This window comes from Euwallacea fornicatus, chromosome 30 (assembly GCF_040115645.1).
Source record: "Euwallacea fornicatus isolate EFF26 chromosome 30, ASM4011564v1, whole genome shotgun sequence".
In the NCBI taxonomy this organism is placed as follows: Eukaryota; Metazoa; Arthropoda; class Insecta; order Coleoptera; family Curculionidae; genus Euwallacea; species Euwallacea fornicatus.
Window position 1 is genome coordinate 127886 of NC_089570.1, and position 17533 is coordinate 145418.

The following is a 17533-nucleotide window of genomic DNA, read 5'->3' on the forward strand; positions in this document are numbered from 1 at the left end:
CGTATGTGCTTGTTGATTTTTCCTTTTTTGTATTTCTTTATACACGGCGCATCCTTTATAGTTAGCCGGGTGGTTTCCCTTATATAGCACACATTCCGGGGGGGTCTCTTTGTTTTTGTTGCAAGCAGTAGTGTCATGAGCTCCTGTACATTTTACACATCTAGGGGGTCTGTTACAGAAGCCTTTAGTGTGGCCATAACGCTGGCATCTAATACATTGGACAACTTGATTTGTTTTTCTAGGGGGTTCGATTGAGACTGTCGCTCCCGCTAAGCCCTTTATTTTGTAGATCTCCTGATTGTTCTCTTTGGGTTCCAGGTCCACAAAGAACAGGGGCATTCCCATTTTAGTGGTTTTATTTCTAGCATTTATTAGATTTCTAACAATATGTCCATAGCTTTCGATTTCGCGTTTGAGTTCCTCTATAGAGGTAGTCGGGTGAGGATTTCTTATTACGACACGAAACGATCGTTCTTGTTTGAGTTGGTACGTGTGATAGGATGCCTGGATTCCGTTGAGATACTTAATGAGTTTTCTATAACTATCTATTGAACTGGCGTTCAATTTTATTTGATTGTTACTGATCGTTTTATAGGTCACATCATTCAGCTTTAGCGAATTTAGCTCATCAAGAAAAACATTTATATTGGATATGTCTGGGATAAATATTGGTGGTGGTTTTGGCTCTTGCGATGTTTGAGTTGCCGTTGTCTCTTCGTTTTCAGCTCGTCCTTCTAATACTTGGAAACGGTTTGATCGTTCCACGGGGAAGACTAGGCTTCCACCAGCACCCGTGGGGCTGTCCAAGGACCTAGGTCGCTTGTTTGGCCTCTGGACTGTTTGCCATTGATTTAAATCTGTTTGGCTCCGACTTAGCGTCAGGGGAGAGACTGTTCTATGGCTATCGTTACCAGTATCTTCATAAGGGCCTTGTGGGGTAGTATTATGCAGCATACTCTCGTTATTCGAGTTGGTGATTTGTTGAGGTGAACTTATTTTATTTATTTATGAACTACGGTATGATATACCGCAGTATTATTTTGAATTGTCACTCTTAAGGATACTTGTAGATTTTTGGAATAGCTCTATCGAGAAAAAAGAAAATAGATAGGTATGTGTTATTGCAAATAAAGAAACTGAATCGAATCACTTTTTCGCACACACATCTGCTCTGTACCACTGCTGACCAGAGACTGTCTTGAAGATAGGGGTGGCTTTTTTAAAAGTTTTTGATGTTGTATGATTGAGGAATGTTGAAGTACACGTTGTACGTTTCTGATATTAGTATTTATGCCCACTGAATCAGCTATTTCTCTGGCCGTAGCAAAAGAGTTTGATGCTGCTCTCAAAATAGCACGTTTCTCACGGTCTGTTAAAGCTGGTGGTCTGCCCTTACCTTTTTTTTGCCATAATTACTGGGATTTTTAATTAAATTATATATTACTTTGCGGCTTCTACCCACAATTTTGGCAATTCTTAATATGGAATATTTTTCTTTCCATAGGCATAGAATCTTAGCGATTTCACTCTCATTTAACTTTGTACCTCGCCCCATGACTTCGAAAATTGAATGGTATTTGTGTTTATTTATATTGCGTATGGGTTTCATCCTTCATAAAAAAAAGATTAAGCATAAATACTTCAAATTACTATTCGCTGAATCACCGCAGAGATAAATCAAACCAAAATGTGCTATTATTTTGACGCGTTAACTTTTCACGATTTTGATTGTATTAGTTATTAACACCTCATTTCCATAAAAATTGTAAAGCAATCATTCTCCTTTGTTATGTATTACATAAGTTAACAAAAAATTATTAAATAAAATGCATTACAAATTACTTTTGACATAAGTTTCACTGTGTGCTATTTTATTGTCGCGCACTGTACATCTTCGTATAGTTTCTGGAGACACCTTTTCACCAGTTTGATTTTCTAGAGATACTGTCAGTTTAGGGGCGCTAATTCTGGGATTTTCCTTAATTGTCTTCATGATGTATCGCTCCTCTCGGTCATTTATTAATTTTGGACGGCCAGTTTGTTTGATAGAAAGAATTCTGTCTTCAACTTTATACCGGTGAATAATGTCTGCAACGGTACTTTTGCTCAAATTAAGCTTTTCTCCAATTTTTCTGTACGACAACTTCTTCTCATTATTAAAAATTACCAATTTCCGTAAATCGAAACTGATATTGGCTTTATTACTATAGTATATTACTCTACACATTTTTACGGCTTAAAAATACAAATAGGCCTTGTGGATAACTTTAATGAGCAAAATTAAACACTATTTAAATATTAGACCCAACACAACATACTCTTTTCTAGATAAAACTGCGAGTTACTATGAATGTCCGAATATTTTTGTTTAGGTTGTTTTTGTTATGTTGATAAGATATTCAACTTTTTTATATCTTGATAAGGAATTACAAATTTTGTTTTTCAATGTTAATAAATAAAAAGCAATACCAGCACATATTCCAAAGAGTCGCTTCATAATTACCTATTTTAAGATGTTTATACACAAATATAGAGTACATGAATAAGTGTCCGAATATTTTCGGGAATCACTGTATGTAATTATACGTTATGTGATCACTTTTTAAAGTAATCTGTTATTAACTTTTGGCGTACTGCGTTCTTCTCACAGTCTAACTCATAAATTTTGTTTAGTTTATCAAGTAAAAGAAATATATCGTCTGTCGTGTTTTCATTCATGTTAAAAGAAAGTTGGAGTGTTTCAAATGCATTTGATATTTCGTGAAGGGGAGGTTTTTCCCTGGAAATATCATCACTGTCGCTTTCATCGGATATTTCTTGATGCTCAGCCTGGTTGCTAATACTACCAACAATTTCTTCATCTGTAGCAATCTCGCTGGTAATAAGATTATCATCAACATTTATAAACTCATCCATGGATGTCGGGTGATCTACGTTGCATAATTCTACACATCTATTAGACATATCTTCAATATTCGAAGTCATTTGTTGTTCCTGGATTATTTTTTCCCTTACTTGTGGTAATGGAATTTCATCCTCTTGGTCATAAAAGTTGTGAATGCCAAAACCAGCTTGTCTAAAATAATTGTGAATTGTTGTCTGGGTGACATCCACATTCCACACGTTGGCCACAATATTAATGCAGTCGAGAAGATCAATCTTAGGAATGGAAGAATGACTTTCGAAACTGTCCAAAAATTTTTTCAAAATCCTCTATCTATAATAAAGCTTGAAACAATTTATGATGCCTCGATCGAGAGGCTGTAATTTGGAAGTCACGTTCGGTGGAAAGAAAGTTAACTTGATGGCTCTTAATTTGTGATTTAGCTGAGGATGCGCCGGACAGTTATCAATAATAAGTAAAACTTTTTGGTTTTGACGTAAAAAATATTTGTCCAATTCCAAAAGCCCCGATTCGAACAGATCGGCAGTCATCCATGCTTTTTTATTACTTTTGTAGGTAAGTGGTCAGCTTGTCACACCTCGAAAACATCGTGGTTTGGCACTTTTTCCTATTAATACAATTTTTAATTTCTCAGTACCAGTCATATTTGCGGCTAGCAAACAGGTAACCCTTTCCTTACTTGGTTTGCCTCCATAACACTTTTCGTTTTTGAAGGACAACGTTTTATCTGGTAAGCATTTAAAACATAATCCAGTTTCGTCTGCGTTAAAGATGTCTTTCTCATCATATGGAGCTAAAAGAGCTGGCAAAGTTTCTTGGATCCAGGTATTACAATGCTCTTCATTAACAGTTGCGCTTTCACCGCAAATCTTTTTTTGCACTATACCATATCTGAAATTAAAAAAAAGTACATAAACATTAAACAAAAATGAACCTATGGAGGTATAACTTACCTTTTTTAAAATTTTTCAAGCCATCCTGAACTTGCTTTAAAACTTTTATCTCCTAATTGTTGTGCAAAATTTAAAGCTTTTTGTTGTAAAACTGGGCCTGATATGGGTAAATTCTGTTTTCTACCGGCTTCAAACCATTTTACTAAAGCAGTATTAACAGTTCTTCTAGGCCTATTTCGCTTGAAACTAGCTTGGTCATTAATTTCGGCGCTAAATTGTAAAATGGACGATTTATTTTTAATAATAGTAGACAACGTACTTTGCGGTATTTCATACTCTTTAGCGATATATTTTTTTTGAATTCCACTTTCCACTTTTTTTTTATTTCTATTTTTTTTTTTTCAATCGTCAGACTTTTAAGTTTCCGCGGCGGCGACATTTTCCCGACACTAAATGGCACGTATACGAGTTAACTGTATGTTGAAAATAGGTTTTTAAATTTAATAAATTAAAAACTAACGACAAAATGAGATGTCCGTTCACAAAGGAAACCGAATCAGTTTTGCCTCTTTTTAGAGAGCCGATTCGTTATCAAGAAAAAATATATATGTAATACCCGGGTACATAATCAATGTCTAATATCCTATTCAGCTTTTTCTATATCTACCGAGATGTGTGGACGTTGGCATAACATACAGTGAATCCCAAAAATATTCGGACACGCTCTTTTTCCAGATTTCACGAGTTCTAATTAAACATATTAGTTATTTTTTCATTTTTTTTACGTTAGAAATGTCTCTATCAACCATCTATTTAGCGGTCTGCATAAAAAAGGAATGCGAAATCACAATTGTTTATATTGAAATTTCAAGAAAAAGTCTAGAGAACCATTAAACGGGTCACAAAAATATCCGGACGACACACACAACAAAATGATTTATAGGAAAAAAAGAATTCTTATGCATTTGCATGCATTTGTTGCTTGCTAAATACAGATATCGCAGAGTAAAATTAAAAATAATATCCATCATGGGTCGGGTACCAAACAAAAGTAATGTTAATTTTGATAAAAGGCAATTAGTAATATTTCATTACGAAAAAGGTAATTCCTATAAAAAGATTGGGGAAATGCTCCAATTAAGTAAGAGCACAGTGGGAGACATTGTAAAACGTTATAAAAATGAAGATAGAAAGCTTCCAAAAAAACAAACAGGTCGTCCAAAATTGTTAAATGACAGGGACAACCGCTTCATAATGAGAACCATTAAGAAAAACCCTAAAGTTAGTACTCCAAAATTGAAGACCCCATTGGAAAATCATTCCAATGAAATAGTTAGTACTGAAACCATTCGTCGGTCCATCAGAAGCCATGGATATCACGGAAGGGTATGCAGAAAAAAACCATGGCTTAGCAGTAAAAATGTAAAAGTACGAATCAATTTTGCTAAAGAATTCATTTCCAAACCAGACAATTATTGGAATTATGTAATTTTTTGTGATAAATCAAAATTTAATATTTTTGGCTCAGACGGACGTCAAATGGTATGGAGGAAAGCAAATGCAGAACTACAGAGACAACATCTTTGTCCTACAGTAAAACATGGAGGAGGTTCAGTTTTGGTTTGGGGGTGTATATCATCACTAGGAGTCGGTGAATTAGTTTTCATTGATGGTATTATGGACAAAAATGCATATTTAAATATTCTAAGACGAAATTTACGGAAAAGTGCGGAAAACATGGACATATTAAATTCGTTCAAGCTATACCAAGACAATGATCCAAAACATACCGCTCATATTGTTCGTGAATGGCTGTTGTACAATTGTCCTAAAGTCCTTAAAACCCCTCCCCAATCTCCAGACTTAAACCCGATAGAAAATCTATGGCATTATTTGGAAAAACAACTTAGAAAACATGAAATTACATCAAAAACAATATTAAAAATCAGGTTGCGAGAAGAATGGAATAAAATTTATTTAAATTATTTAAGAAAAATTGTATCTTCTATGCCTAAACGTTTGAAAAGTGTAGTTGCAGCGAAAGGTGGCCATACAAAATACTAAATTAATTAATTAGGTTAATTACACAGGGTGTCCCACAAGTGTTTCATTATATTTCAGTGGGTAATAGTACATTGAAAAATAATATGACTCCCTATATAAACCATATTCCAATAACGCTTCATTAAGAAGATACAGGGTGTTAAACTTTACTTAAAAAATCTAACTTTTATTGATATATTCAAAACCGTTTGAGATATGTAAGTGAAAATTGGCATGTTTTGAGAGTTAATGTAGACGCATTTATTTATGCAAAAGGGCTATTTTTCGTTTCACCAGTGACGTGCGTACGGACACCTCTCAGCACATTTTTAAAGAAAAACATGGCGCGCCACTGCTTTTTATCAAAATAAAAATTATTTTTAGAAGTTTAATTTCATTTAGAAGAAAAATGCTCACTTGACTCTTTTTCGTCCGACGTATCGTTTGCCAGTAAAAAATTGAATACCGTCTATATGCACTATATTCTCTAAATGGTTTTAATAATATTAAGTTTGTTTTAAATATTATTTATTTGCTATAACATTATAGAAATTGTTCAAATTGGTGGCCATTTTGTTCAATACATAATTGAGCTCGCCTGTTCATTGATACTCTGATACGTTGAAATATTCCAGGTGTGTTTTAAGTTTAACACCCTGTATCTTCTTAATGAAGCATTATTGGAATATGGTTTATATAAGGAGTCATATTATTTTTCAATGTACTATTACCCACTGAAATATAATGAAACACTTGTAGGACACCCTGTATATTTTTAAGTCAATTATACAGGGTTATTCACGCTATACGGCTCGGAATATTGTGGCCAAAATACGAGGTTTTCTAAAAATTTTTCTTTTGGGTTATATGGGGATCTATTATGGCTACTTTTTAAAATTATTTTCATATTATACAGGGTGTCCCAAAAGTGCTAAAAGTATCAAAGTTGTGTTTTTTTAAATGGAACCCCTTGTATATTGTTGCATTTTTGGATTCTCCGATCAAAATAAATGTGTGTTTTAATAAGGTTTACAATACCTAGCACTTACGGTTTTTGAAATAATTTAAATTTTGTAAAAATTTGGCCTAATTTTCATGTTTTAACCACTTAAGCAGTATTTAAGTTATGTAAGCGTAATTTACAGTGTAGTGTAATAATGGATCATACTTTATATCCCAATCATGAAAAACTTGCCAGCTTATACAGGGTGTGCAAAAATTAAAACTATTCAAATGAGGACTTTAAGTGGCTATAACTGGATTAATTTAAATGCAATGCCATATTTTTTAACTTACCAGGATATGTAGTTTTTAAATACCCATCAAATGGTACTAGGGTGTTCATAGCTAAGTCTTCGCGTTTTTGCAGAATGCACTAAATAATGGCTCCTTGCGCCATTTGGCGTCTTTTAGTTCAAAGTTCCAATGTATCTAGTTGCCTATGATATTTCAAAATATCAGATAGTTAATTTAGTTTATTTTTTAGTTTAGTCTGCAAAGGTACTTTTTTTCTAGAGTGTGTAATGTACCCTCAGGCTACGCCTATGCCTATGCAATCCGTCCGATCATGTCCGTGATGACCATATGTTGGAAACCCATTTTCTTCCTGTAAGGGTTGCCCTGCATAAAGGAACTTTCACTCTTTTATCCTTATCAAGACAAAGGTCTAAATTCATCTATATTTGGTCAAAATCTTTACAGCTGCAATTCCCCGTAAATTCTCAATTTTTGCCTTTGTCTCAAGATACGGTTTAAGGATTTAAAAAGTTACCAACTGTGGATTGACCCTGTTAATGGGTACCGATCCCCTGATTGGGTATTTAAGCTACCCCGAATCCCATAAACTCTCTATTACTCTAAAAATCCTCTCTAATGTCAAGATCATTTTAGTTTTTACCGATTAAGGCGTGTGTGTTATAACGAGTGCAAATAGTCAAAATGAAGATTTATCCAAAAGAAGAGCGTATTGACATGATTTTTATTCTTGGAGAATGTGATAAGAATTGTTTATTGGCTTCTCGAGTTTATGCTCAAAGATTTCCCGAAAGAAAACATCCTAAGCCAGCCGTTTTTGAGAGATTATTGCACTAGTTTCACGAGACAAGAAGTGTCGCGTGAAACTGGTGGGTATCATCGCGAGGTTCGGCAATTTTTAAATGCCAACTTTAAAAACAGGTAGATAGGAAGAAACGGATTTCAAAATGGGCCCCCCAGATCCCCGGACTTAACTCCACTAGATTTTTTTTTGTGGGGATACATAAAAGGAATTGTCTACAATACGCCTCCAACAACTCCACAGGATATGAAAACACGTATAAGAGACGCGTTTGAAACTGTTACTCCGCAAATGTTGTCCAGAATTAGCGGTGGTTTTGAAAAAAGAATTTGTAAGTGTTTGGAAATGGACGGTCGACATTTCGAACATCTGTAATAAATATTCTGTTTCCGTTTTATGTTATACTTGATATGTGATTTAGAGCTTTGAACTAAAAGACGCCAAATGGCGCAAGGAGCCATTATTTAGTGCATTCTGCAAAAACGCGAAGACTTAGCTATGAACACCCTAGTACCATTTGATGGGTATTTAAAAACTACATATCCTGGTAAGTTAAAAAATATGGCATTGCATTTAAATTAATCCAGTTATAGCCACTTAAAGTCCTCATTTGAATAGTTTTAATTTTTGCACACCCTGTATAAGCTGGCAAGTTTTTCATGATTGGGATATAAAGTATGATCCATTATTACACTACACTGTAAATTACGCTTACATAACTTAAATACTGCTTAAGTGGTTAAAACATGAAAATTAGGCCAAATTTTTACAAAATTTAAATTATTTCAAAAACCGTAAGTGCTAGGTATTGTAAACCTTATTAAAACACACATTTATTTTGATCGGAGAATCCAAAAATGCAACAATATACAAGGGGTCCCATTTAAAAAAACACAACTTTGATACTTTTAGCACTTTTGGGACACCCTGTATAATATGAAAATAATTTTAAAAAGTAGCCATAATAGATCCCCATATAACCCAAAAGAAAAATTTTTAGAAAACCTCGTATTTTGGCCACAATATTCCGAGCCGTATAGCGTGAATAACCCTGTATAGATATAGTAGTTATATGTTAGTTATTACCGTCCGAATATTTTTGTGACCCGTTTAATGGTTCTCTAGACTTTTTCTTGAAATTTCAATATAAACAATTGTGATTTCGCATTCCTTTTTTATGCAGACCGCTAAATAGATGGTTGATAGAGACATTTCTAACGTAAAAAAAATGAAAAAATAACTAATATGTTTAATTAGAACTCGTGAAATCTGGAAAAAGAGCGCGTCCGAATATTTTTGGGATTCACTGTACGTATTAACTAAAATCACAAATAAATCGGTAGATACCCAAATGTCAGTATTACCTTCTGCTAAAGCAAAATTCACTGAACTATCATTGAACGTTAACGACCACATCACGTTTATTGGTCGATTGCTAGGCTTCGACTTACAGAGAGTTTCTAGTTAGGGAAATTCGAGTTAAAGAAATGAAAATACATGGAAATTAGACAAAACGTACAGGGGACAATAGTAAATTTCGAGTTACAGAAAATTTCGAGTTATTCGCCTTTCGACTGTATTTACCTTTTATATTTTACTATATGGAAATAAGCCTTCAGTAGCACAAATAGAGCTGGCGTTGCACACTATTTTCAGTTAAAACTGAGAATAATATTTCTCCTTTACTGAGTGATCGGACAAACATTGATTAGTAAGTAATAATAGCAACAGCGGCAAAATTCTGGTTTGGTGCTCATTTTCCAAGAATCGAACACTAACAATTCATGTTCAAACTATTAAATCACATACAAGATGCTATCAAGAGAGATTGCGATCGGGATCTTCCTATTAGTGGAATTTTTATTAAATCTCAGGCTTTTTCGAACGTTACGTTTAAAAATTTCTATACTGATCATGAAGGCAAACTGAAAATAGGTACACTTATAAAAAGAAATAGGCACGTAGGTACAGTCGGTGTGAAAAGTATTCGTACAGCGGCTTATTTGAAAATAAAACGCTGTGGATTCATATTAATGATCAATTTTATTATTTAAATATAATTTATAGATAATTTTTAACATCTATAGAACACAAACGATACAGAGAAAATGCCATCCTTCCTCGTATTTACGAAAATATGAACAAAAACAAATATATTCGTAACAATTCAAGAGTAAAAAGTATTCGTACAATTCTTATCATTTGACGTGCCATGTTACTACAGTAGTGGCCATAAGTATGGAAACTTTAAATATTCCTACAGATTTTCTTTTCGTGTTACTTTTATAAGATTGTCTTCATAGTATTGTTAGATAAGAATGTACGCTATCAAAATATACAATAGGGGACGCTCTGAGATATTCTCAAAAAATAATCAACAGGAATGAAAATTTTAAGGTGGACAAAAGTATGGAAACGTATACATTTTATTTAAATAACTAAAGCAAAATAACATTTATTTCGATTTTTATTTAATATTTGGTGGCATAGCCATTTGCTTTAATAACGGCACGACACCTCTCGTTCATAGAACAAACCAGTTTTTTACATGTTTCCACGGAAATTAATTTCCACTCTCGCTCTATAATACTAAACAAATGATTGACATTGTGAATTTTTTCTCTTCTAGTTTGTCTTCCCAGATGTTCCCAAAGATGTTCGATCGGATTCAGGTCCGGACTCTGGGAAGGCCATTCCATTTTCGACACACAGTTTACTTCAAACCAATTTTTAACGAGCTTAGATGTGTGCTTTGTGTCGTTATCTTGTTGGAAACTCCAAGATAACGGCATTTCCCACTCAGCAAACGGAAGCATATGGTTTACCAATATATCTTTATAAGCGAATCGGTCCTAAATGCCGTTTATTTTAATTAATGGACCAACGCCAGACGCCGAAAAACATGCGCCGTGTTTCACAGTCGGCAACTGGTATTTAGGGTTGAATCTTTCGTTCTTGGGACGTCTAACGTATCGAATACCATCACTTCCGAACAGCTGAGCTTTGCTTTCATCGCTCCACAAGATGGTTTTCCATTTTTCTGGCGACCAGTGGATGTGCTCCCAAGCGAATGAAAGTCGCACTTTTTTTTTTTTTTTTTTTTTTTTTTTTTTTTTTTTTAAATAAGCGGTGACTTTACAGGAACCCTACCAAATAAACCTTCATTCACTTCACTAAAATTTTCCGCAGTGTTCTATTTGGAACCACGATGTTTTGTTCTTCGGCAAGGCGCCTTGAAACATCCACCGAAGTCAACTGTGAGTTTTTCTCCGACATCCTTTTTATTAATTTTACGGTACTTTTGGAATATTTTTTGGGCCTACCCGGTCGTAGAGCATTGCTTGTTCTTTGACGTTCATGGAAGCGTTTTAATATTTTGGAGATAGTGCCTTTGGGGATATTTAAAGTACTAGAAATATCGCACTGCCTGTTCCCATTTCCATATAGTTCAACAATACGGTGTTTTACTTCTTCAGACAAACGGCGTTTTGGCATTGTTACTACTATGAACTTTATCAGATACTATGCAAAATTCTATAAATTTATCAATTATTTGCGATTTTTATCAACAAATGAAAAAAGTTTCCATACTTTTGTCTGCAGCAAATTTATTTTTTTATCTGCATTCTAAAGGCAATACCAATATATCGAGGATATCGATAAAGTAAAAATTGTTGAATCTATTGTATATGTTCGATTTCAATTTATACCCGGTAGTTAAGAAAAAATGCAATATTAAAGAAGTTTCCATACTTATGGCCACTACTGTAAATAAACATTGAGCCCGGAATATGGCGTAGATCGCAAATTTCATCCATCAGTATCGAGTATTTGTGAAATAAAGCATTCACACTTGACATGGAGCGTAAAGCTAAAGAAACTACTGAAGAAGAATGAAAAATCATTATTAAACTACATAATCAATGTACAGTCAGTCATAAAAGTATTCGTACACCCACTAAATTTCCCAAAAAAACAAAGAAATACTAATGTAAAAAAAAAGAGCTACATATGAGATACCCTAAATGTATTTATTTTCAATAATTAAAATAAAAATTAAAAAATCAATGCGACAAAAAATAAATTAAAATGTACTTTTAAGTGATCACGAAAGTATTCGTACAACGCGTCCTATTGGTTATTTTTCGGGTTTTGGGTAATGAACTAATATTTTGTAGGTCCTCCTCCCGCTAAAATTACAGCATTTAGCCTTCTAGGCGTTGAATTCACTAAATTTACAGTGACTTCGGGTGTAATTTTGTCCCATTGTTCTTGTAAAACTATTTTTAATGTTTCTCGACTTGTAATTTTTTTTCGAACATCAGGATGTCGAATTTTTCTTTCCAGTTCATCCCAAAGATGTTCAATGGGGTTTAGATCAGGCGACTGAGGTGGATGATCAAGAAGTTTCGGCACATTGTAGGCTAACCACATCTTTACGTTATGAGTGGTGTGTTTTGGATCATTGTCCTGTTGTAAAATCCAATTTTGAAGTCCCAGTTTTACCACACATAATGGTACAGTGAATCCCAAAAATATTCGGACGCGCTCTTTTTCCAGATTTCACGAGTCCTAATTAAACATATTAGTTATTTTTTCATTTTTTTTACGTTAGAAATGTCTCTATCAACCATCTATTTAGCGGTCTGCATAAAAAAGGAATGCGAAATCACAATTGTTTATATTGAAATTTCAAGAAATAATCTAGAGAACCATTAAACGGGTCACAAAAATATTCGGACGGTAATAACTAACATATAACTACTATATCTATATAATTGATTTAAAGATATATAATTAACCTAATTAATTAATTTATTATTTTGTATGGCCACCTTTTGCTACAACTACACTTTTCAAACGTTTAGGCATAGAAGATACAATTTTTCTTAAATAATTTAAATAAATTTTATTCCATTCTTCTCGCAACCTGATTTTTAATATTGTTTTTGATGTAATTTCATGTTTTCTAAGTTGTTTTTCCAAATAATGCCATAGATTTTCTATCGGGTTTAAGTCTGGAGATTGGGGAGGGGTTTTAAGGACTTTAGGACAATTGTACAACAGCCATTCACGAACAATATGAGCGGTATGTTTGGTTGTTGGATCATTGTCTTGGTATAGCTTGAACGAATTTAATATGTCCATGTTTTCCGCACTTTTCCGTAAATTTCGTCTTAGAATATTTAAATATGCATTTTTGTCCATAATACCATCAATGAAAACTAATTCACCGACTCCTAGTGATGATATACACCCCCAAACCAAAACTGAACCTCCTCCATGTTTTACTGTAGGACAAAGATGTTGTCTCTGTAGTTCTGCATTTGCTTTCCTCCATACCATTTGACGTCCGTCTGAGCCAAAAATATTAAATTTTGATTCATCACAAAAAATTACATCATTTCAATAATTGTCTGGTTTGGAAATGAATTCTTTAGCAAAATTGATTCGTACTTTTACATTTTTACTGCTAAGCCATGGTTTTTTTCTGCATACCCTTCCGTGATATCCATGACTTCTGATGGACCGACGAATGGTTTCAGTACTAACTATTTTATTGGAATGATTTTCCAATGGGATCTTCAATTTTGGAGTACTAACTTTAGGGTTTTTCTTAATGGTTCTCATTATGAAGCGGTTGTCCCTGTCATTTAACAATTTTGGACGACCTGTTTGTTTTTTTGGAAGCTTTCTATCTTCATTTTTATAACGTTTTACAATGTCTCCCACTGTGCTCTTACTTAATTGGAGCATTCCCCCAATCTTTTTATAGGAATTACCTTTTTCGTAATGAAATATTACTAATTGCCTTTTATCAAAATTAACATTACTTTTGTTTGGTACCCGACCCATGATGGATATTATTTTTAATTTTACTCTGCGATATCTGTATTTAGCAAGCAACAAATGCATGCAAATGCATAAGAATTCTTTTTTTGCTATAAATCATTTTGTTGTGTGTGTCGTCCGGATATTTTTGTGACCCGTTTAATGGTTCTCTAGACTTTTTCTTGAAATTTCAATATAAACAATTGTGATTTCGCATTCCTTTTTTATGCAGACCGCTAAATAGATGGTTGATAGAGACATTTCTAACGTAAAAAAAATGAAAAAATAACTAATATGTTTAATTAGAACTCGTGAAATCTGGAAAAAGAGCGCGTCCGAATACTTTTGGGATTCACTGTATATTATCACGCAAAATGTTCATATATTGATACTGATCCATTTTGCCTTCAATAAATGCCCAACTTCCAACCCCAGCCGCTGACATTCCTCCCCAAACCATAACGCTGCCACCGCTGTGCTTAATGGTAGAACATACACTCACCCACAAAAGTCATGGTACAGCAGTTTACTGCATTAAAAAGTCCAAATATTTTCCATACATGAAATCAAAACTTCAATTTATTCACATAGAAATAATGTGAAATGTGTCTCTACCAACAGCAATATTATGAATATTTACAAAAACTCAAATTTATTCTGATAAAAATCAAATGTCATTTTCTAACAATAAATGGATTCCACAAAAGTCTTGGTACAGGTAAAACACTCGCTATTATTCGTAAAAAAAGAAAAAAATTAATACCCAGTGGAGTACCCTTTTTGTTTAAGGACTTCCACCAAACGATTTGGCATTGATCGAACCAACTTTCCCGTAACCTCATTGGATATTTGCGACCATTCTTCCAAGATAACCCTTTTTGAAATCTTCTTTATTATGAATTATATGTTTTCTAATTTGTTTTTCCAAATGGTCCCATAAATGTTCAATTGGATTAAGGTCGGGACTTTGTTGAGGTGTTTCTAGTAGATGCGGAGTATTGTATATCAACCACTAGCGTACCGTATAAGACTTATATTTAGAGTCGCTATCTTGCTGGAAATAAAAATGTTCTTCCAACCCCAATATTTCCGCACTTTGTTTCAAATTTGCCTTTAATATGTTCAGGTATACTTGTTGGTTCATGATCTCATCAATTATTACTAAATTGCCCACACCAAAAAATAACATACAACCCCAGACCATTAGTCCACCTCCTCCATGCTTTACGGTTGGAAATGTATTTTTTGGATTAAAAGCTTCCCCTGGTTTTCTCCACACTTTTCTTCGTCCGTCTGGTCCAAAAAGATTAAATTTACTCTCGTCTGACCAAATAACTTTTTTCCAAAATTCGCTTTCGATCGCTCTGTATTTTTCGGCAAATTCAACGCGGTTCTTCCTATTTACGGCACTTACATAAGGTCTTTTTCGCGCACTACAGCCTTTATACCCTCCTTTATGAAGAGTTCGGCGAACTGTTTCTTCGTGAACAACAGTTCCAAAATGTTCCCTTAGTTCAGAAGCCAACATCGACGAGCTTTTCTTCGGGTCCTTCTTGATTTCATTAAGAATGTATCTTGTTTCACGTTCTGTTAATTTTTTTGGGCGCCCAGTTCTTGGTTTGTTATTAATTCTATTGTGATATTTGAAACAATTCACTATTTTTTGAATAATAGAGCGACTCCTTTTTACAATTTTTGAAATTTCACCGTAAGATTTTCCTTCTTTATTTAAACGAATAACAATTTTTCTTTCACTCTGACTGAGCTCCGTTCTACCCATATTTTTAACTTTTAACGACTATAACATAAATGATACTGACTATTTGTCGTATTTCTGCAAATAAATAAACAAATGCATTCTTTTTTTTTTAATAAAAATTCAAATATTTTACCTGTACCAAGACTTTTGTGGAATCCATTTATTGTTAGAAAATGACATTTGTTTTTTATCAGAATAAGTTGAGATTTTGTAAATATTTATAATATTGCTATTGGTATAGACACATTGCACATTACTTCTATGTAAATAAATTGAACTTTTGATTTCACATGTGGAAAATATTAGGAATTTTTGATGCAGTAACGTGCTGTACCATGACTTTTGCGGGTGAGTGTAGATTTTTGGCCTCCAATGGTGTGTTTTTCTGATGCCAAATTTTACCTTTCCCATCTGATCCATACAAGTTAAATTTGCTTTCGTCGGTATATAGAATTCTTTTCCAAAAACTTTCGTCCTCGTCTTTATATTTATTCACGAAAGCGAGTCGTTTCTGCCGATTAGCGTTAGAAATAAACGGTTTCTTTCTGGACATTCTTTCCTGAAATCCTGCTGACCGTAGAACCCTTCGGACATTTTCTGGATGCACATTTTTACCACTTATATTTGGTAGTTCACTAGCCAAAATTGGAGCACTTGTTTTCGTGTTTTTTCCGATTTTTTGAATAAGAAAACGCTCTTCGCGTAAATTTAAAACTCTTTTTCTTCCAGATCTTGGCTTTTTATACATATTTCCCGATTCTTTGTAGTTCTTCGAAATATACTGTATCGTAGATCGACTTCTATTAACGATTTTACTAATTTCGGAATAGGATTTTCTTTCTTTATGGAGTTTAATAATTAAATTTCGAATATCTTAAGAACACTCTTGTCCTTTACGCCCCATTTTTACTAAATGCTTCAAATGTGTATTCAACAATTTTGATATCGTAGAAACTACTATAAACAACAATAGGAAAAAATTGTTATCGCTAATTTTTTTGTAAAACCCGAAAAATAACCAATAGGACGCGTTGTACGAATACTTTCGTGATCACTTAAAAGTACATTTTAATTTATTTTTTGTCGCATTGATTTTTTAATTTTTATTTTAATTATTGAAAATAAATACATTTAGGGTATCTCATATGTACAGTGCCACAGAAAAGTATGCGTACCCCCGTCGAAAACTGCTTTTTTTACATAAGGAATTGGATAATAAAGAAAATCCTTTTGGAAAAATTATATATGTCTAAACATATAGTAAATTTGTTTTAAACTAAGCAACAAAAAAATCCCTAATTTAACAAAATTAAGAAAACATAATTGCAACTCAAAAAAGTATGCGTACGAGAGAACTCATCAACAAATAACAAATAAAAAAACCATTCTTAATATTTTGTTGGTCCTTTGCCCTCAACAACTGCCTTTAGCCTATTCTTCATAGAAAAAACCAAATTTCTAGTCAACACTATTGAAATATCATTCCACTCTTGCGATAGAGCATCTCTTAAATCCTGTTTGTTGTGGATCCTCCTCTTTCTTATGCGTCGCTCCAGTTCATCCCATAAATGTTCGATGGGACTCAAGTCCGGAGATTGAGGTGGTGAATGGAGTTGTTTTGGGATATTATAAATTAACCATTCTTTTACAATGGCAGATGTATGCTTCGGATCGTTTTCCTGTTGGAAGCACCATCCGCTTGAAAGGCCCAGTTTTTCCGCAGACTGTTTCAAATTGTTTTTGAGTACGTTCAAATAAACAAATCGATCCATTGTCGTATCTACAAACACCACATTACCCACCCCACCAGCAGACATACACCCCCAAACCATCACGGACCCCCTTCCGTGTTTTACGGTAGGAATAATATTTTTAGGATTTAGCTCTTCATTTACCTTTCTCCAGACTCTTTGTTTTCCATCACTACCAAATAAATTAAATTTGCTCTCATCACTAAATACGACAGAACTCCAAAAATCATTGGTTTTATCAATGTTTAGATGAGCAAAGTGAAGCCGCTTTTGTTTATTAGTATCTGTTATAAA

General features: G+C 33.7%; 1 protein-coding gene and 1 long non-coding RNA gene across 3 annotated transcripts in view; one reads left to right on the forward strand and one right to left on the reverse strand.

Annotated features, from left to right (window-relative positions):
• LOC136347820 (interference hedgehog-like) overlaps positions 1–17533 on the forward strand; it is a 52233-nt gene that overhangs the window by 17822 nt on the left and 16878 nt on the right. The gene's annotated exons all lie outside the window — the stretch shown is intronic.
• On the reverse strand, positions 1840–9585 carry LOC136347828 (uncharacterized). Of its 2 annotated transcripts, none has more exons than XR_010733541.1 (3): positions 9482–9585; positions 3585–4068; positions 1840–3512 (listed from the first exon to the last, which is right to left on the reverse strand). It is a non-coding gene; the product is annotated as an uncharacterized lncRNA (long non-coding RNA). The 2 variants fall into 2 exon arrangements; XR_010733540.1 differs by lacking the exon at positions 9482–9585 and having other exon boundaries at positions 3585–3796; positions 3859–4488.